A 9104-nucleotide genomic window follows, 5' to 3' on the forward strand; every position below is an offset into this window, starting at 1 on the left:
AAGGGCAGCATTCTAAAACCCATCTCCATATAGGCTTTTTTGCAACCTGGGCTTTTTCTTCAAAAAGTATGTGAAAAAAATTGCTGAAGAACCTCCTAGTTACCCTCCCCAGCTCACAGCTAAGGAAATGGAAGCATTGCACAGAAAGAGGGGAGAAGCCATGCTGTGGCCACACTGAATCTCTGTCCATCTGCAACAGAACCACTGCCTCTACAGTGCTCTATCTTTGATTTAGCAAAGAGGAAGAATAACCCTAAGAAATTTTCTCAGCTTTATCTCATAGAAAAACACTCTAGCATATCAGGAGATGAGAGTAAGGAAAGATCAGAGAGCTTCAGATTCCTTCTGCTTGGCCTAGCTGCTCCTCATCCCTCCACTTAAATGCAGCAGGGAGCCCTGGTGGGAATTAACCAAAAGAACCAACATAACCTAATCATTTCCCCTTTTGCTCCATTCCTGCCCCTTGCCAAGAAGAGATGCTGAGGTTTTTTCTGAAGTTTTCATCTGTTGGTGTTGAGCAGTAGCATAACCTATAGTACTTTGCTAAGATAGTATGCACCTCTAATACAGTAACTAGGAGTACGCATCATGACTAACCTGTTAATTCCCTGTGCATGGATCTTGGTGAGAAAAAGGTTAATTCCAAACTTAAGATGATCAAGTACTAAGCACAAAGCTTTTAAACAGAGAAGTTTTTACATTTGCATGTATATTCTTCAATTGCATCAAGTTTACAAAACTCTTATCATTTGAATAGTGAATGTTGCATATACTCCTCACACTTATGAAACTTAATGCTCTATTTTGATAAGAAAAATCATTTTGAAAAGCATTTGAGAAGAAATTTTAACAACAGAATCTACCAAATATTTCTGACCTACTTCAAACAATCATTAACTACAAACAGTTTTTTTGAGTCTATTTCACTTCTTATTCAGTGGTCATTTTCTTTCTTGACCATTTGGCCCATGTTCAGAAAAATTTCCACTAGACAGCACAAAGTATCAAAACAAAAATTATTCTTTCCCCTTTCTAAGGTTTGGAATGTTTCAAAGCCTCTAGAGATAGTAGTTCTAAATGTCTTTAAAAACCAAAAAGTAGAAAGCACTTAAAATTTTTAACGCATAAGTGTCTATTACTTCATAGCAACATGTTTTAATGTAAAATTGCTTTCTCTCACCCTCTGCTAACAGTTTTGCAATTCATTTTCCAGAAGGAACTGTGGACGAATTAAATGACAAAACATCTATGCTCAGACTGGAAATGATCACATGAACAAGCCACAAGATTTGCTTGATAACAGTTTCTTATTCAAGAATGAGTCTCATTTTCAGCTCTAAGGGAGAGGGCGGGGAGAGAAGGGGGAACAGTCTTAAAACACACACGCACACTGGAAGCAAAGGATTGCATTTATAGGCACCACTAAAAAGAAGAAAGGAAAAACTACAGAAAGCAAACCTCTGTACTACCAGTACCCCAAGTTTTCAGAAACTGAAGGGAGCCCCAAAAATCAGGTTTACCTCATCAGAGAAGCTGAACAACCAGAAAGCTGTTAAACTTTTAGAAAGTTTAACTCTTACAAAGACGTGAAGAAAACAGCAGGGCAGGACAAGCAGCTAGCCAAAAGGAGCTGGAAAAGTTAGTTTCTCTGCACGCACATGCACGCACACACACACACCCTTTACTGACCTAGGAAGTCTTCTGCTTGCAGGTAGCAAAGTTTCTCATCCGTCCACACGGCAAGAGTCACACTTGTGTGCAGGCATGCTGCATTACTGGGAGTGCAGCAGTCATCAAAAGAATAGTGTTTCCAATCTTCTCGTGACTAAGGAAAGAAAGAAAAATGCAGTCCAGTCAGGTACTGTTTCTTTGTGAAAAGTAAATCCAGTATTCTGGAATGAGTTCAAACATAGGGCTTGACAGGCAAAGGAGAAAAGCTTTTTCACTGAGCATGCTTAGTCCTGCACTGCCTGCACACTTAATGAACATTACTTCCTTCCCAGTGGTTACTCCTAGTAGAAATCCACACCCCCTACTCTTTCAGAAGTCAGGAATGCAGCTGAAACCAAAGTCCAGAAAACATGCCCGACACCCAGACAAGGCCCCACAGATCAATAAACTCAGGTTGTGACCTGCAGGTCAGTTTGTCAAACGGGACATCAGGGTGAGTTTTTTCTACACTTGATATAGTTTGCTTTATGCTTCAGCTAATGCTATTCACTCCCCGGAGAAAATAAAACTGCACCAGCTTTTAAAGAATGATTAAATGCCTCAATAACAGATGGGAATTCTCCTTCAAATCTTGTCTTTCCAAACTTGCTTTAAATGAGGAAAGAACACTGCATAAAGAAGTTTTTCAGACAAAATTAGGTCATTAGGTTCCTGAACAAAAGTTATTTGAATTTGTCATAGGTAAGGAGTATCTGGTGACAAAAAACCCCCTTCTATTTATTTAGGGCCTAATTCTGTTTCATTTGCAGTCACGTGGAGTTTTGTCATTACCTTCAGTGGGAACAGTGCTGGGTTTTAAATTACAAATGCTTTCAGGCAAGAGCTGTGTCTCCTTCAGCGACCTGTACAGGACAGACTGGTTTTGGCACTTCACTCTGCAATTCACAGTATTGCTGAGTCTGAGTGCTCCAACACTGGGCAGCACAAATCCCCCCTTAACAAAATGCACAAGAGTTGCTGAAAAAAATTACTCTGAAAAACTTTATCCATGATGTTTAAAGTTTTGCATTTTATTTTCAGATTTTCAGTTGCTTTCCAGTTTTTCCTTGAAATTGCATTTAGCTCATACATCTCAAATGTCCTCCACATGAGGGCAAGAGATTTAGCCTTTGTCTAACGCAACCTATGCTGCCTGAGTGCAGTGTCAAAGCTTTCATAAAAACACCACACATAGGAGAATATTGATGAAATAACAAAAGAGAACAAAACATAACTCATACAGCAAACAAGTTTAAAAAGAAAAAGGAAAAAAAAGACAGTTTAACTGCCTAAACATCCCTGCTCTTTCTGGCTTAATTCAGGATCACAAAAGGAAAAGTGCCAAAACTGCATGACAAAGCGACTCGTGCTGTATTTCTAGTCTGCTTAACTTGAAGAGATATTGGAAAATGCCAGAGATCGTTCCCACAGATTTGGAGAAGCAGCTACATCCAGCTAATCAAATCCGAATGCCTTAACCAACAGACTTTTCCCATTGGTATGCTTCCACTTCATATCACAAAGCTTTCCTTCAGCCAGGAAAGTCCTTAACAGGACAATAAAAGAAAGCTGCAGCTAAAGTGCTTGAGTGCCTTTTTCTTTGTTTTAAACACCTATCAGGACCGTCTCTCGGATACTTTTCCTGGCTATGCAGGTCAGATGCCCAACAGAACTTAACTTTTCAGGAGTTCAGATATCAAAAGCAGGTAGAGAGTGCTTCTTAATCAGTAATGGGAATTATTCTAAAGCACTGACAACTGATGAACCTAAGGCCTAGATGCACGTTCACTTAGCAAGTGGCTGTGGTGATTTTAGACCTTGTCTGCCTCAGCTGCCTGTTATCCCTTCTGCAGCACAACCAGATGAACCGTTTGCTTGCTGCTACGCAGAGTTCAGCTGCTTACACTGAACTCCCACCAGACAAGGTGGGAGCCCAATCAATAGACTTGGCACTGAGGAGCCTTAGGAGCATGTGCACCATCGTCTTGGCTCCACGCTAGGATGGTGACTTTGGTCAAGGGATGGATGGTAACCTGCTAGAGAGATAACAACACATGACCACCACCACCACCACAGCTGTTCGCAACATGAACATGTTTCAGCTCTCCCTGGCACTGGCAGGGGAACTGTTGCATGAACTGCTTCCAATCTTCAAAAGCTCTAGCCACACGCTTTGTCATCGCAGGGCTCTCCTGGTCCCGGAAAGCTAGCGATAGAGTACCTCAAAGCTGCTGAATGCTCCGGATCCCTTTTCTTCGTGAATGCCACAGCCCTGAAGCCCTGGAAGCTAAAGGCGCGTTGCAAATACGCAGTCTGTAAGTTACAATGGAGGAAGCAGACTGCTGTGATTCCCTTCATGCCTAATTACCCAAAAGCAGTTGGTACGATGATTTATTTAGCACAGTGTTGGCCTAGCTTTCAGACGAGTCCTCTGTCCAAGTGGAAAGCATTCCACCTCCAGCTTTCTTCCTGAAAGAAAAAAATCATGTGGAACATTCAAGTCCACAAAACTATTCCCTCCCGTAAATTGTCTGCAAACTATGCAGACCCTAATATCCCAACAGTATGATGCTTGTATCTAGAGACAAGCTTAGCTGTATATGTTCAGTCCTGTCACAGCTGACTTGCTTCTTTGAGGGAAATTCAGGCCAGCCTCATCTGTAACTACTGAGCTGCCTTTCAGCTCAAACTGCAGCGTAACATACCAGGTAACAGTCCAAAGCGAGTTTAACTCTGGTTAACTTCCAGCTGGACTGGAAGAACTGCAAAGGAGCAGAAAAAGACGGCTGTTGCCCTAATGCCTAGGAGCTATTAGGTAACTCCTAGATAGCGGGTCAGTCTGGGAAGTGATGGAGAACACTGGCTGGAGTCTTCTTCAGGCATCTCTGAGTCAGGACAAGGGCTGAGTTAAGCGCAAAGTTTACAGGAAACCATGCCCCTTTGGATAGAAACTCCTTTTTTGAGGGGTGCAGGATGCTGCCTACATATTCTGTTCAACCAGTAAATTGTGCCCTAAGGCTCAGACCTGAAACAAACTTTGGCATGGCATCAGTCCTTCCCAGGGCGAATGAGTGCCCACCAACGCACATTCAGCAAGATCCAATAGGGAACTATTATTACTTCAGATGCTGCCACTCTTAATGAGAGCCAAATGGCTGCCCCTCCCAGAGCTAACAGCTCCAGCTGGGGTAGCGTTGCTTCTCTCTTCCCCCTAGCATACATAAAATGTGGTTTTGCTCTCTTTCCTGACACCAGAAAAGCCTGGATCACTTCCCACTGTACTGTGAGAGCTTGAAACTTGGCCATACTATTTACAGCATCTTCTTTGCCCGGAGGAATTGGAGCCGCATCACGATTTTTCCACCATATGCAAGCAGCAGGCACTACTGCATGTGCCAGCACTACTGTGTGGTAGCTCAGCCCTACCTGTCAATGCTTCCTTGTGGCCACTCCAAGTACTACAGGAAAGAAGAAAATTTCCCAAAGAAAACTGTATGCTGGCAGTCATCCTCATTGTGCTCCCTGTTCAGATGCATCCGTCCTTGAATGCTTAGTGGGAAAGGACAAATTAAAGACTCTAAAACGTGGGGCTCCATCTCTGGTCCTCTTAAGAGTAATGTTAGCTTTTGGCTGTAGCCAGTTTTTTTCAAAAGGACTTAAGTGACTCAGAAGCCTCAAATGTATTGGTTTTTAGCAGGAATTGCAGGCTCTTTAGAAGAGCCTGTTCTGCCTGCAAGCATTTAGAGAAACAGCCCACCTATCCATGTCACATTTAACTACCCCACAGGAGACTACAGGCTTTTGGGGACATGCTCACTGACAGGGTATATATAATTCAGGGATGACTTTTAGAGACTTACTATGACTGCCTGCAGGAGAGTCAAGCCTTCCATCCAAGTCATAGAAATGTGGCACTTGAGCTGAAACAGCAGCAGTTCCCAACTCTCTCTCTCTCTCTGTGCAGGTCCTAGCATGCTCCGTGGAGAAGCAGTCCTCCACAACCCGGTGAGCCTGAGCTCCTACCTATTGCACTGTACAAGAGGGAAAAAGCAAAAACAACAAACAACAAAAAAAGACATCAGATCAACATAGCTCTGTAAACAGAACAGCGGTAGGGTGGTGTCAAGTAGATATCACATTACACAGCCAGGCTGGAAAGCTCTCGGAAAACAAACCACAGAGACCTCCATTGGCAGAACGAGCAGATATGGGTTTCCCAAGATGTGTTGTTTCTTTGCTTCCTTTTTACTTCAACAAAGCTTATTCCTACCTTGCAGTGAGAAAAACGTGACCTAGGAGACCTTAATATTACAGACACTCAGCCAGCAAGCAGACAGCCCACACAGGTAGAAGACCTCGGCTTGGCTTTAGATAACTCTGTGTACACAAACATGCCCAAGAGAGGTGCCTCCAGGAGATGTCGTCAGTGGACTAAAGGTACCAGATAATGGAACTAAGGATGCTGAAGGAGGAAGCTTCAGAGCTGCTATCAGATATAGTCTGTCTGAAAGGGAGGGTGATACAACACTGCATTTTTGCCATATTTTTCCCCTCAGGACAGACCACAGTAATATTTAAAATCCATGTTACAGAAGGGATTGTCACAGAGTTACAGAGAAAGTGCTGCATTTCAAACTTGAATAAAATGCTAATCTGTTTTGGGACTGTTAGTGTTAATAAAATATTAAGACTACATATTCATCTGAAAATATGTTTTGGTCTAACCCAAGTAACTGGATTCAGAGGGGAAAAACTGAATGGAATTGTATAATTACTTACAAAGATTTGACCAAATTGTCTAAAAATCTCTTCAGGATCTATGAAAATTAGAGGCAGAGCTATTGCATTGTTTTTTTTGATAAAGTACTGAGTAGTCTGCATATTTTCCAGAATGATGCAAGTAACTTAGACATATTAAAATCAAACTGCAAGAAACTTAACTTTAAAGCTGCTGCAAAACACTTGCTTTGCTAGGACAGGAAGCGTGGCTATTGGCAAGCATACTGACTCCCAAAGTCACTATTACTGCACAGCACTCCTGGCTCTGTCACTGGGCTTCTGCATAAGTTTGGGCAAGACACTTCACATCTGATTAAAAGCATTCAAAAGCAGCTAGATAAAATTATTAGAGTGCTACGATAAATCTGAGACAGCACTCTGCCATTGCTTTTGCAATTGCAAATGAACTGACTGCATGCCTTCTTGCAGCAGAAACATTTCCAACCAAGTATTTCAGATCAAGGGTTGGAGTAGTGCAGCCGTTCAGAGAATTGTCTCCCAGCGGATCAGAACGCTGCCTGCTAGACGTGACCCCACCACACATGCAGCTCAACCTAGTACAAAGGGGGGCACTTCTGCTGAGGTCAAAGTGACCAGTTCTACTTGCACTAGCTGATCCAACCTGCAATCGGTCATCTCGTATTTCACAGGAATTAGGAGTTGTGGTTCACATACAATGACAACATTTGTATTGCAGTTCTCAAAAAAATTGGACCGTTTTCTCCTGACCCGTAGCACTTCTTTTCAATTGCTTAACTATGATTTTCCAGAATCTTATTGTAAGATAGTAAAGGGCAGCAAGTATTTCTTATGACGACCTATGGTTTTCTATTCCAGGCAAAGTGAAGTTGATTAAGGGAGGAGAAAAAAAAACTGCAAGAGCAACAGTTTTGTCTGAGCTCAAGGAACTTACTTGTTCACAGGAAAGAACCATCTCAAGGCTGAATGTTTTGTGAGCATAGGTACATAAAATAAATACTTGTAGAGAAGTTGCTGCAGTGCAGTGCTTCTGAAGGAACTGTACTACATCCTCTTTGCTAAGTCTTATCTAAAAACATCTAAACTGTAACAAGACACAATACTTAAAGTCTGTGTCCCTTAATGAAGATTTGTAATTAATTTCTGATATAAATGTGATTTAGAGTTTTGCTTCTGATCAAGTGTAACTAAGAGCCATTATAGCTTACTGAATGGCTTGGTTGAGTTTTTGCCAATGCAGGAGGACTCCATCTTTCACATCTCTATAGAATTCATGGGTTTACTGGTACATAATCCCCAGACCAGCAGGCTGAAAAAGATGTCTCAGTTGAGCAAGGCATAACGCAGTGAACATCAAAATCCAAACATAAGTTAAGAGCAAGTAACAACCACCAGTATCATCGTAAAGGACAGGACAAAATACAGACCTTCAGACATCACAGTATCACAGGAATGAGACCAGATCCTAAAACCTAACAGTGGCTCCTAAGAAATCCAGAAAAGGTCTGGTGCTTGTTTTTCTGGTCTCCTCTATCCAACAACTTTAGCAAAGACGGAACATTTTTTTTGAAGGGCAACTGCACCATTCCTCTGTGCCCTCCCGACATAAATCAAACACCCATGAGGCTAGCCAGAATTAGAACCTCTGTCTACCAGTTCCCACGTGAAAACCTTTAGACTTAGCGCTTTCCAGGAGCTAGCAACAAACACAAGCTTTTTATCTTATCCATAAACATCTTGGAGCAAAATGAAAACTGCCTATGTACACAAAACCAGAGTCAAGACATTAAAGGACAAGGCAATATATCTATCTCCCTAGCCATCTCCTTCAGCTAAAAAACAGTACAGTCTGCCTTAAATTTCAGCTCAGAGTGCTTTTCACAGGATACACATCATCCTCATGAAACAAATGGATCCATTTCATTTTTTCCACTCAAAGTCGCTGGTGAGTTCAACTTTGGCACTCTAACAAAAAATGTCTTCACTGCCAGCATGCACACTGCTCTGGAATGGGAGTGGGGTAAAAGGAGTGGAAAGTCATTTATAAAGCAAATTTTGCAACAGCAAGGGAATTATTAGGTTTTAACTCTGGATTATATATAGCATTTCTTTATGTAACATTGTGTTTAACTCATCACAGTCTGCGACCGAGGGGAGAGAAAGTTGCAATTTTCTCACATTTTCATTGAGATTTACAACAGCACCATATCAATATTTAATTTTTTTAATATTTCGCTAAAGCTTCCCCAAATCTATGATTTAAACAGGTAGTCTTTAAGCATGTCACTGGTTTGCTGAAGGTTCCTCCAGCACTTTGCAAAGGCATGGGCCAATATGAACAGCAAAAAACTTCCCGAGGAGCATCTGTGATTTAGGGCAGAAGCTCTACAGTAGCCATACAGCATCCGTATGAGTAAAGGGGATCCGGACGGAACGTCCCAAGAGTAGCCACCTTGATTTGGGGAAATCTTGGTGAAATGTAACAGTATTTTATTCTGCAAGATTTCCCCATATAAAGGGAGGTGACCATAGGCTGGTTGATATCTCACAATTTATGCTGCAGTATATGCTTTTATGGGATATTGGAACATCGCAAGGTTGCTTTTTTATTCCACTGCGCACAATGGGCCTCTCTG

The sequence above is a fragment of the Rhea pennata genome, chromosome 24, assembly GCF_028389875.1.
Source record: "Rhea pennata isolate bPtePen1 chromosome 24, bPtePen1.pri, whole genome shotgun sequence".
NCBI lineage: Eukaryota > Metazoa > Chordata > Aves > Rheiformes > Rheidae > Rhea > Rhea pennata.